Here is a 14,218-nt window from a genome sequence, read left to right on the forward strand (position 1 = left end):
CAATTTTCTCAACATCATCATCCACATGTCCAGATTTGATGTCTAATCTATAGAATTCATCGATATACTCTTTCATACTCATGTCCTTTTGTTTCAAATTTTGCATCTTTCTCAACAAACTAACTTGGTAATTAGCAGGAAGAAATTTTTTCTTTACATTGTTCACCATCTTTGGCCAAGTTTTAATCTTCTCTTTTCCTCTCCTTTATCTATCAGTTTGCAAATGTTCCCACCGTACTGATGCATGACCTTTCAACCTTCTTCTCCTTTCTATTATCAGGAGTGTTTTCATACTCAAAGAACTTCTCCATATCTGAGATCCAATTCAACATAGAATTGGTATTCAATTTTGCATCATAAGGAACAACTTCTACAATAGGCTTTGAATTTTCCTTAAACAATACTTGCAACAATCTTTCCTCATCTTGATCTTCTTCAAGTTCTAGATTATGGTTTGGCATTGCTGCTTCATCATCACTTACATCATCAAGATGTGCTCCTCTCCTCTGGTCTATCTCCATAGCATCCAATCTGGCCAAAATTTGTCTAAACTAATCCAATATAGCATTATCAACATTATTTCTTGTACCATGAACCATCTTTACAAATCAAGTTCTTGCAAGATCATAACCCTCTATAAGTTATAGGTTAAATCCACAGATCTAGAACCCTACAACCAAATCTAAATTAGGGTTCTACATGATCCAATATCCACAAGGATGAACCTCAAGCTATGATACCGCCTAACATAGGGAAGGATGGGGAAAACTAGGGCCAATGGCACACCTAGCTCTCTGAACCACCCTGCAAGAGTTAACACAATGGAAGCAAACACAAAGAACAACAACCAAAGAAGAAAAAAAATTTAAATACTTTTATTGAGTCATCAAAATATCTTCATACATGCCCAGCTATAAAGCCTTCTGGGTTATAGTGAAATCAAAATTACCATCTTCAAATTCTCACTTTCAAGAACCTATCTTCTTTTTGCAATCTAATCCCAAGCTTCTATGTCCTCTCCCTAACTGCCCTAAAACCTAATCTTAAATTTTCTTAAATACTTTCCAAAATAACTTATAGAAAATTCTAGAACATAGAAAGGCCACAAGTTAGCTCTTTACAAATACTAGCTACCTAACAGAAATTAAATGCAAGCAGAATTGGCCCAAACTGGAACCAAACATAGATAACTCGACAAATGAAAACTGGCACTCGGCATCCACACGAGCTTGGCATCCAAAGGAATCACTTGGCAACAACTAGGAACTCGACATCCTCCAATATTTGGTAACCAAAGAAAACCACTTGGCAACCAAAGGCACTTGGCAACTAAAGGATTCACTTGGCATCCAAAGAATTCACTCAGCAACTAAAGAAACTTGGCAAAAACTAAGAATGACTTGGCATCCAAAGAGTTCACTCGGCAACCAAAGGAACTCGATAGCAACTAAGAACTTGGTAGAAACTGGCAGAAAGATCAAAGTGCAGGATTCCAAAGGAAACCCAGGGTGCTTCTGCATCAAAATGGGTCATAAATGGTCATATTATGTTGAGAGGGACAATGTGTTTAGAGGGACTTTGAGACCCCTTATGACCCTATATGATCCCTTGGGATAGATTAAAAGCATCAAGTGTCCCCTGAGGAGTCTTACGACCCCTTAGGGAAAACTTGATGGCAGTAATGTGTGGAAAGGGGACATAAGGGGTCCTAGAACTTCTTAAAAGGGACATTATGACACCTTATGACCCCTTGGATCCAATGCTATTCTTTCATTAGATCTAGATTTCAATCCTTTTGTGGATCTATAGGCTCAATCATGAGCCCAAAGGATTGGCCAAGAGAAAATTGTGATTGTATATCAACTAATTATAAAATATTTATTTGAGGAGAAAATATTGTTGTGATCAAGAAGAAAACTAGCTATGGAGAATCTACTTATGAATTTTGTTAAGAATGAAACTATTAACATATTATTCAAGATTAAGAGACAAATCCCACCTGATTAATGGCAAAGAGTAGGAAGATCTTCTTGGACCCATGACATAAGTTATAGATAAGGACTTGAAGAGCTAGGAAGGGGAAAGTAGCAAAGGAAAGAACTGATATATGCATGTGAGCCTATGTTAGATGATGATGAAGAATTCTCACCATCTACTAATAGACCAAGTAGTGATAGAAGGTCTTTGCTGCACACGTACTCAAAAAAAAAATTGGATATAGAAGTGACAAGTGTAATGGAATTATCCATAGAGCAATATGAACTCTATCATTCCCCTGCCTCTCTCTCTCTCTCTCTCTCTCTCTCTCTCTCTCTCTCTCTCTCTATACATAAATACATACATACATACATATATATATATATATATATATATATCACTCTCAATCTCTCTCATTTCTTTTGGTTCTACATAACCCAATGTAGTTATGGAGAACCAAATGTAATGCTATTTGTTCTTCATAACATGCTTGCAATTTTTTTTACACATAAAATGTGATTGCATTAGGGGAAAATAAAAATGTTATGTTTAGGTCTTCATAACATGATCACATTTTTTCCATTATGCATATATTAACTTTCTAATGACCTTAAATGACCATTGTAACTTTTTGCAAGGTCCCACTACTATATCACATGGTTTTCTACAATAGGTATACAATTTTTATGTCTTCTTTCTTTGAAATGATTGAAATTATTGTTTTTGGGTGTCTTGTTCATATTTTATAATAATTGAAACTTCACCTTATGAAAAAATGATTGAATTGAATTATTTATTGAGTTTATGTTCATGTTATTATACCAATTTTAGGTGGGATTATAGAAAAATATTGTTACTTTGTAAGTTATCAAAAATGGGAAAGAAGAAGAGAATATTAACTAAGGGACAAGAGTTAATGAAGGAAAGAAAAAGAGAGTGTATTGGGATATTACGTCAAGCACAAGAATCAAACACACGCAATGTGAGTGTTGAGGATGCACCAATTGATATTGAAATGATGAATGCACCTAATGTAGCAAATAAAATTCAAGAGCACACACCAATTGAAATTAATGCACCTAATTCACCTAATATACCTTTTCCACCTACTGCATATAATGCACCTAATTCCCCTAGTGCACCTAATCTGCTTGATGCTCACAATTCACCTAATGCACCTAAAGTATGCAATGCATCATTTCCTACACCTCCTAGAATAATTCGTAGAAAGCTGAAGTTTCTACTTGACATTGATGAAAATATTTTGAGGTCAATGCATGATAATTTTTTTGGAAATAAATTGTAGAAGAGTTGTTAAAAAGGTATGGAATAACTATTTTGAAAAACTAAATGTAAGTGGAAGATGTCAACTAGTTGTTTAAATGATTAAAAACCTAAAATTTAGAGAGATGATGATAATTTTAGGGTTAAGACCATCTCAAAAGAGTAGTGAAAGAACCATTGTGAGAAATATTTTTGATGCATATCAAGCATTTGGTTCAAAATCATGCACTAAAGATGCTAATGTTACTCAACCTATCCTCACATCAACGATAATGGGAAAGGAAATGAAATATTCTCACATAAAAAGAAAAACAAATAATTCATTAAGGTTAAGTAGAAAAAAATTAGGAAAATTCTTAGATAGGAAAGAGAAAATTGAGGATCCTAACATTAATGATCGTCTTTAGTAATTCTCGGGTAGACTTCCACACAAGGACAAGGTTTTTGTTGATGCACTAAGAACATTAATTGAAAACTTTTGGTTTGATGGCGCAAGGGTTTCACCAAACCAAAAAGATGTTGTCACAAGGGTTTCACCTCCTTAGTTAGCTCATTTGCACTAATTGCCATTTTTTCTAATGTTTAAGCTAGGGTGGAGTAGTGAAAAAGATTAGAAGACCTCACTAACCTACCAACCAAATTAGTTATTTTAGAACAATTTTTTGTGAGATGTATAAAAAGGTCTTCTTGATTGTAGTTTACATGATCTAATGGGATTAGCAGAGGCCTTGCATTTGGTGGTGGTTGTTGAGGGGCAACGATTTGAGGTTTTTGTGTGTTTGGGGATGCCACTTGAGGGATTTACGGTTCATTTTTAGGTGCATTTTTGGGGTTAATATTTTTTCTTCAGTAGGAGGTGGCCTTTGGTTTCATTTTTGTTTATTGGGTCTAGATGTATATGATTATCAAATGATTATAAAAAATACAAATCAATACAAAAGCCCTAATATAATACAATATACATTAAAAATAATAATAATGAAAGATATCCAACCTTTTTGTTGAGGCACCATCAAAGATTGTCGGTAAACTAGATGGGTTGGAGGTAGAGAGACCAAAAAATGATTGCATTAGAGGGGGGAAATTGATCTTTTCCTCTACTTTCTACAGTTTGAGCATAAAAAATGGCCCAAAAATGCAGGCCAACAAATTTTATTTTTACCATTTATAATGTAATCGCATTATTAGTAAGTAAAAATGCAATCATGTTATGGATAAATTGAAGTTTTTTAATATTAAATTTTCTTTGCTTGTTAACGAGCCAAGTCACATTCTAAAGAGAAGAATGTAGAGTGGATTTTGGATTCTGGGTCGGAGCTCTTTGCCATTCCCCTTTCCCCTATTCATTTTCAGGAACAGGATAAGGAGAAGAAAGATGGTGAGGGAGGAGAGATGGTAATTAAGGATAGGCACATGGCCTAGAGAAATTTTAATGTAAGAACATCCAAAATGGGTATTGTTAGAGAGGCTATGAACCCCCAAATTTTAGAAGAAAAATAGGTTCAACTCTAGTTGGAGGATCTCATTGATCTAGCAATGGTGGCTATTACGGATAATGCAAGGGAAGGTAGCATGAATTTTCTTGTTAATGCTAGAAATAGTATGATTGACAATTTTAGGTCAATCAAATGACTTTACCATGAATTGGAGGAGTTCATAGAAAAAATAGGCTAGTTGGAAAATAGAAGGAAGATGTCAGATTGTGGAAATTTGAATGAACAGGGGGATCAACTCAGTTTGGTTGAGAAGAGAATCTAGAATTTGGAAAACAATAATCATAATCTGGCAAATCAGATGACATCCATTCTGACTTCTATCAATGATAATATCTCATCCCTTACTAGAATGTTGAAAGCCAGAGGTCTTCTAGATGAAAATGAGGAAAAGGATAGAGAAAGAGCCAGAATGAAAGAGGATGTGATGACTGAAATTACCTTCAGTAGCATGGATTAGGATGGTCAGTAGAAGCAGCCTGAGCAGATGGCTAAGGAGATTAACAAAGCCTATGAAGTAGTGGAAATGATGTAGGAGCTAGAGAGAAAGACAAAGGATTAACTTTGGTTTTTCTTTTCTTGTCTTTTGGACTATTAGACTGCTGAAGATTTTTCATTAGTTGGATTTTTGTCTTTCTATTGTATTGGCCCTTTGGTTGGCCTTCATTTTTTGGCTGGGCTTTTACTGCTTATTATCAACCTTTTGATATGTTTTAACTCTCGAATTTCAGGATCCCTGTAAAACCTATTTTTCTTATCAAAAATGAGCCAAGTCCCATTTGAGATTTGATGAAGAGTGCACATGACACAATCAAATTATGTGTAAGTTAATTTTTTTCATGGCGTCCACTTTTTTGCACACCATCTTGGTGCAAGCACACATAATATTCTTTGAAAACTCTTCCTATGAGTATCTAAATTTAAACTACCATACGATAATATGTTATAGTACTGCAAGAATAATTCTAATGAACTATCTAAGAGACCACATTTGGCATGAGACAACATCATGCTTAAGAATTTCTTGAACACTTCTATTATCAATTTCCTTAATGGTCATACTTACCATATACCTATTGTGGATTTGGAATAGCCATGGTTGAAAGATATTCCTAGATGTTAAGTAACATGGATCATTTTTTGGAAGTGTACTAACATTGCCAATTTGATTGATGTCTTCCAATTACAGATTTGAAGACTGCTAAATATGAGAGGAGGAGATGTGTCTTATGAAGAGACATGTTTCTATAGTTAATCATCATTAGTTAATAAATACCTATATGTATAACTCATCGTTAAGCATATATGTAATATTAATATATTAACCATATATATAATATATGTAATATATTATATAATAATATATAATGTATAATGTATAATATATATTATATATATTATACATTATACATTATATATAATATATTTATCTTAAAGATGATTTACCATCAACAAGGTATATCAAGATAAAATCAATCTGATAGAAGCTACAACCTTAACACTCCCTCTTAGCTAGGGAGGATTTATAGAACACATTATGCTCTCAAGAATAAGAAGAGATATCATCTCAATATGATATGATATTCACTATAAGACTAAATTTCTCACCTTTCATAACACACAATTGAATTAATTTCCATTACTTTTTAAAAACACCACCTTAAGTGTGGTCTATAGTAGCAACTATAGTGTCCAACAAGATCCAACCCAAAGAACCATAAGAAGTTTTTTATCATGGTGTCTGGAAAAATCCGTCCCAAAGAACCATGATAATAGGTCTACCATTTTAAAGATTGACACCTTGCAATGGTTACCTTATGACTATTCATTATCATGGTGTCCAGAAAAATATAGCCCAAAGAACCATGATAACAAGTCTACCATTTATAAAATCGTCATCTTATAATGGTTACCTTTTGATTATTTTTTATCATGGTGTCCAACAAAATTTGGCCCAAAGAACTATGATAATAGGTCTACCATTTATAAGATTGTCATCTTATAATCGTTACCTTCTGTTTATATATGTCAATGAAAGATTTTCACCTTTCACTACATATCGTATGTGAAATAGTAACCACCATGAACCCAATAAAAGGGTGGTACAAAGGCTTTCACCTCATTCTCTCATAGAAAAAATTATTACATGGAATTTTACTTAGAACTTCTCCTCATGGAGAAGATATCATTAACAAAGGATTGCACCTTAAAATTCTCCCTTTGAACAATGATCTTGGGAAGTCATGTCCTCTAGTTACTCCAATAGAAACTCTCTTCACCCAAGGATGCCTATTGAACTCCCTCTAAATCTTATATCAATCTTCTAACTTTCTGGTGGTAAGTCATTACTTCCTTATGATATACATAGGAGTGGGTCCATTAAAATCATGCAGTTAGACACATGTATTTCTAGACTCCCTCTGAGTATCAATCTTCTAAGCTCCTACATTACCTTCAAAGAAGTGTCATGTACTCCCCCTTAATGTAGAAGGATACTCATAATCTCAATCATTAGAGATACACTTCAAGATCCTCACTTTATCCTAATCATCAAATGATTGATAAATTTTCATCTACACAATATTTGATAGCATGTGTAAGGTACCAACCTTCTTTTTCTACAAGAACATCCTTAGAAAAGTAATTATTTTCCCATGAGGGTCATGGAACATCTCCTTAATAAAGATGGTTCAAGTTGGAATGAAACATTGGTTATTATCCCCCCTACAATGTAAAATTCTCACTCTTATATCTTTGAACACTTTTACATCACATCAAATTTGACGACTTCTTTCTTAGTTCCAAATTGCTCTTTTCATCCATAGAAGCTCCAAACATTCATTAAGCTTAATAGTAGAAGCAAACATGTCCTTCCATTTTCTTAAATTGGTCCATGATTCTTAATCTCCCTCTTTTTCCTCCAAGAACATTTTCAAAAGAAAGATCAAGTAAAAATAGCTCTGATAGGACATAAAGGAATATAAAAATAAGAGAGACAACTATAATACTCTAGGTTAATAATAATCATATATTCATCATAATAGTGTAATATTGATTTTTGCCTCAAAACAATATAATTTCTATTCTTTAATGTCTAAGTGACATTCTTATAGATTGATCTTAAAAAAAACAATCATTTCTTAAATAGACATTATTTATATAACAATTTATTATACATTCTCACATGTATATAGATATAAAACATAGTAATGGATATTCATTTAACCTTCATATTCTTCTATATTCAATCACCTATATAATTTATCACAACTTATATTTCATTTATAATATAGACATTAGTAAAATACTATATATCATACCTGCCAATGGTGTCCACTTTACTTCTACTACGTGATGAGAGTCTTCCATTTATTTCTAACTCTTTTCGCAAAAATCATGCCTCTCTATCAATAAATATCTATTATAATCAAAATGTGATTATTTTCCTTATTCTCTTCCGTGTGTTTTCTCATTACTTTGCACGATAATGATAATATTTACTTAGAAATTGTGGTGTATTGTAGGATGGATTGTATCTCATTTTGTATGGTTGTCATCACTCCATTCCTACTCTCTCTTATTTAGTGCCCACTGGAGGATCATATGCCATTTCAGGAACATATCTCAATGCTATCATAAATCATAGGGATCCAATGAAAATTCAAGCTCGATAGCATACTTTCCAAGCATGGATAAAGATGATATCTCTTAATTATAGAGAAGATGAGGTTTGGTCAATACAAAAATATTTCCTTAAGAAGACATCTCTCTTTTCATTGATTTCCATAGTCCTAGGAGTATCGTGTATCAAACTCAACTCTATTCGTTAATTCTTCCCTATCGTCAATGAATCGACAAATATATCATTACAGTTGTAGATCAATAATTCTATTACTCTTGAGGAAACTCCACTTGGACAACCAATTATGGTAATAGTTATAGCCTTTGAGAATAATCTCATTTCAAAGGAGACATGTTCAATGAATTTTGCATCACACATAATGTTCTGATATCTTCTACTATCCCTTGTACTCTTTTTCATTGTTAACCATACCTGTATATCCATTTATCATTTGGCCTTCATATAGCTTAGTTTACGTTAGGAGTTCCATAGTTGTTTTAAAAACTCACAATATCTTTGACTTTCCTCATTGTTTCCTAGATGCCTTTCCAATCTTTGACTGTCCAAGATCCCCTTCTTCCTTCTTAGTTATAAAGGCATCCTCACTTGATTAAATAGTAAAAAAGTGTTAGAAATATTTGAAAAAGGTCAATTGCCTCTAGAGCCACATGCCCATCTACCCACTTGAAAACATTCAACTCAACTCAGTAGGTGAGTTTGAAATCTGAAAAAGAGAATAAAATTTTTGAAGCAAGACAAAAATGGAATGAAGGTTCATTCTTTTGACTAATGTAGAGAAAAGGAAGTGCATAAAGTTTAGAGAGAAGAAGGAATTGGAAGAAGTCAGAAGTTGCAGTAGCACAGTCTTTGTTCTCCTTGTTCTCTATGAGTTCATTTTTGTTTGTCCTATGAAGTAGTGATTGCTCTAGGCATTATTGTATGCAATTTTTAAGAGCTACAAGTTTATATTTCAAGTAGAAATTGTAGGTTAAAGTTTTTTTTTTTGTTGAAGCTCTATGGTCCCAAATTTTTATTTAGTTGAACCAGTTTATGAATTAGAGTTGCAAGCTATCTATTTTATTCTTGTGTTTTAATGGTGGAAAAAATCAGACTATAAGTTTGTAGTTAACTCACTTAGCTTACTCCTTAACTGAGCTCTTCCTCCAATAACTTAGTTTGTGTAAGTCTTATTGTTTTTATCGAGTCTATAGAGCACCTATCTATCATTCTTACCGAATTCACTCGATTCCCTTGTCAACCGAGTTCACTTGGTCATTGTGTTATTTGTGTGTGTAATTGAGTTCACTCAAGTCCCATTTTTTCTGAATCACTCAGTATCTATTGTGTGGAGCCCTATTACTATCGAGCTCACTTGACTTCCTAGCATGCTGAGTTTAGCCTATCACTTGACATCCTTTATTTGCCAAGCAAAATCTGTCACTCGACATTAACTGTCGCTGAGAAAATATTATGTTGTGAAGTTGATTTTTTCACAACAAGATCAATTAGGATGGAATCCAAGCTTATCAAATTGTCATTGCTAATGTGGGGAAGTTGTACCACCGAAGAAATGCCTAGTGTTGGAGTTAAAATCCCCAATATTCTCCATACCGTCATCTATTTAGACACATACTCATTGTATATATATCCACATCAAGTCAATTTATGATTGTTATCTAGATTCTTATGTCAGTGTTTGATCCACAACTAGAACCCATATGATGTTGTGTAGATGTATTTATATATCCAAGAAAAATTCTAGAGTTCTTCCAATAGCTATCAGTTTTACAACGACTCATCTTCTTAAAATACTAAACTACGACCTCAACTTCTAAAATTGATATCCACAGTAGACAATATTTGGAATAGCTTCTTCAGATTCTAAATTTCAAGCCACACTATATGACATATTGCTATCACCTCCTTAAATATTCAAAGATTTCAAACACTTGCAATTTGACTCTGACACCATGTTAAGTAGCATGGATCACTTTTTGCAAGTGTACTAGCATTGCAAATTTGATTAATGTCTTCCAAATGCAGATTTGAAGACTTCTAAATATGATAGGAGGAGACATATCTCTATAGTTAATCATCATTAGTTAATAAATATCTATATGTATAACTCATCGTTAAGCATATATGTAATATATTATTATATAATGTATAATACATATAATATATATTATATTACATATATTATATATATAAGATATTTTTCTTAAAGATGATTTACTATCAACAAGGTATTTGATGATAAAATTAATCTGACAAAGTTGCAACCTTAACACTAGAATCTCTTGTAATGAATGTATTTTAAATAAAATCCAGAATACGTAAAATAATATAAGCAATACAATGAAACACTACTATAAGACCTACATTGGTGCAAAGTAACTCGAGTTAAATATTGAGGAGAGGTCGCAATATCATGACTAGATTATGTAGGTAGGTGCATATAATGAGAATCCAACAACTTATTTTCATACACTATATTTTTTTATAAGGACAATTTAGCAATGAACAAGTTTAATAAAGAAACAATATTGTGCTGAAATTAAGGTTGTGTGATATTGTGAGTATACCAAAGAAGATGTAGTTGAAACTTACAAAGCTTGGGTCCTTTGCAATGGAGATAATGTGCATTAAATCTTGAAATGCTGCATTAGATACACAATTTTGGACATGTTTTTGTTTTTTAATTTTTGAATAGTATTGTTGCAAGTTTAGGAATGTGTTCTTGCAAGACTCTACTATGCATGTTCCATTCAATAATATCCTCCACACTCTCTATTATGCATTGGAGGAAGGATTCATATGACAAGGTCATCATCATTACACATACTATGCACGGGAAAACTTGGTGGAAGAAGGTTGTGTGACTGTTCCTCAATAGTGGTAGATGGTTGAAAGAAGTTGATATGATGGGACATGGTTTAACCTTCTAGCTATAAGTAAAATAATAACAGATTTAGTAGAGTTATAATTGTGTTAATAACGTGTTCATTTTCAAGAAATATTTGTCTTTAAAGACTAATCAATGGCTTTTATCATTGACCTCTATATTGGATGATACAAGATTTTGCAATACTGCTTTGTTTCCCTCATTGTTGAGCTCATCTATGAATGTTTCCATGGCTGTCTAAATAATGTTTGCACCTTTTGGGTTATCTTGAGAAACATTCTTAAGTAGCAAGAATAGTGTTCTTTCTATTACAAGTTTTTGGAGAGTTGTGTATATAGTAGTGTGGTAGATTGGAAATTATCTACAAAATGGAATTGTATATCAGTCAAAGTGGTGTATCCTATCTATGATACTATTATCAACCACCTCCTTATTGCCCTCCCTTCTTGTCCCTCCCTTCTATGAAATGAAGTTCTTATTGTCCTTCCAACCCCTACTATTGTAAGGGCCTCCCACAAATAAAATTACATATGGGTGGCTCATAGATAGAAAGGATGTAGGTTCCTCCCTTCTCGATAACTCCCTGATAGCGATGTGGCATTTACTGATTGATTGAATACCCAAATCCAAAAGGGGTGTGCCTGATTGAGAAGGTGTTGTATACATTTCCTTGTGCCTTCCTTGGATTCAATTTTTTCAAGTTTAAATTAGTATTAGCCATATGTTGAGATGGTTCTACGGCTTCTCCTTTTGTTGGTTGCTTCTTCCTATAGACATATAAGACACATTTCTTTTCTGTTTTGAGAATTTTTGGTGGATTGCGTGCCAATGTGATTGTTTCCTCCTTCCCACATATACTACACCTTTCATTTTTGGAGCAGAACGTAGTAGTCATATAGAGGCTTTATTTAGACCTTCTTTTGAAAGTGGCAAACAAATCATAAATTTTTACTTATACTGAACATTGATACATATGTTTTCTCTTAATGTAAATAATTATCAATATATGAATGTTTTCTACTCTCTATGCATAAATCAAGCATGAATGTCATACTGTTGAATGAATATTAGAAAAAGAATCATGTTTAAACTTGGTAAGGGGAGGAGGATGGGTATCAATTTTGGCAAGCAAAATTTAGAAATTAAATATAAGACAAATGTAAGGGGGAGTCAGATGGGAATGAAGATTGCAGAAGGTGCTTTGAACCTGAGGTGTAGGATCTCTATATGACACTTGAAAAGCTCTCTAGTGGGTGAAAATAAAATGCACTAGATGTTTTAATGAGACCACCTGTAGCAGATTTAATGTAGCTCTAGCCTCATCCATACAATCTACTCTAGCTTACATTCGCATTAAAATAACATCTATCTTAATATCATCTATCAAATTCATATTTTGAGGTCATAATCTATAAGATATAATATAATTGGTTGCATTCGGTTCTTATTTCTATTATTTTTGGTCAAGAATACCCAAATGAAATGTATTTTTTAATCTATTTTGGTGCAATTATGTGATTTTGGTTAGTGACACATGTTGTGACCACCAGTCACCATCGCCCCAGCCTGGGACCCCCTTTATTTTAAGTAATATGCTAGTTGTTCCTAAAAATGTGGAGCGCAGGTCAGAAGGACTCAAGGAATGGTCAAATTCCTGACTGCATTAAAATTGTGCCTTCCACAATCTTAGTGAGGGATTTGGCATTGGTGGGAAATATCTCACAAAGGATAAAATCCTTCGTTCCGTCAAAAGCCCACTTCTTGCCTATTATGGAGCACAAATTTGAGTTGATGGAGGAATGTTTCCCACAGATGAAATCCCCAACTCCTTGAAAACTGTGATGTCAACAGTCCGTTCAGTGCAAGTCAACAGGAGTCATGGAGTGTTTTGCAAAGGATAAAATCCTCTAGTTTTGAAAAAGCTCGACCCCAAAAAATGTGGAGCGCAAGTAAGGAGTCAAGAAATATTGCGCTAGAAGAAAAAAATCCTTCACTCCAAAGAAATCCCGCTTTCCATAAAAACAATATGAACTGTCATCTGCATCCTGCATGCTGTCAGAGATACTCTTGTGGGCCACTCCATGTGAATACCCTCAATGGGAAGAGATTGGACACATAGAGTTTGGCGGTGAAATCCAATTTTCACCTCATTATCTGTACTCAATATCTTGGAGTGGCATCGGGTTTTCTCAATAGAAGGCACAAAAATATCGAAGGTCAACGACACCAAGTACCGCGCATAGTAATTCACTAGTGGAGAGCTCGTAGATTAAACTCTTGAACGCTTTGAACATGATGCTTCCCCAATGCAGTAAGATGGACATGCCAATTAAGTTTGTACTTGATGTTGTGTTAAAGAAGCTCAATTTGATCATATCAAAATATGGAAGATACACAATGCCTATCTTCATTAGCAGTGTCTTTATGCAATATGTCTGCCCATCCATATGAAATATAGAGTATATCACACTAAATTGCTAGAGGCCATATACAGCATCAGAACATAAACCTCAGCTCGTAGTGGATAACTCAAACAGAGGGTGATAAATAGTTGTTAAAGATGTATATCCCTACATGGAGAGCCGCGGACCAACACAATGTATAAGCTTTGATTTCAAGCATGGATTGAAACAATATGCTAACCACCAGAATAACCTTGCCGAGTATCCCTCTCTGTCTACTCACACACTATGGTATTGTCTTATGACATATGGGATGGGTGTCAATCTTCTTCAAATTGAAGTCCATTTTCCTGTTCTCACCACTAGTTTCAAAAGAAATTAGATTATTGCATGAAGACATGGAAGCCGCAAAGTCTGAAGGCATGGAAGCCATAGATGAAGATTTGGTGTGGCAATTCTAAAGCAAAGTGGTCTTCAATATTCATCCACATAGCATGGGTAATACATCTTATTGGGATTGATAGAGACAAAGTCT

The sequence above is a fragment of the Cupressus sempervirens genome, chromosome 8, assembly GCF_028749045.1.
Source record: "Cupressus sempervirens isolate cs-2001-9-10 chromosome 8, ASM2874904v1, whole genome shotgun sequence".
NCBI classification, from domain to species: domain Eukaryota; kingdom Viridiplantae; phylum Streptophyta; class Pinopsida; order Cupressales; family Cupressaceae; genus Cupressus; species Cupressus sempervirens.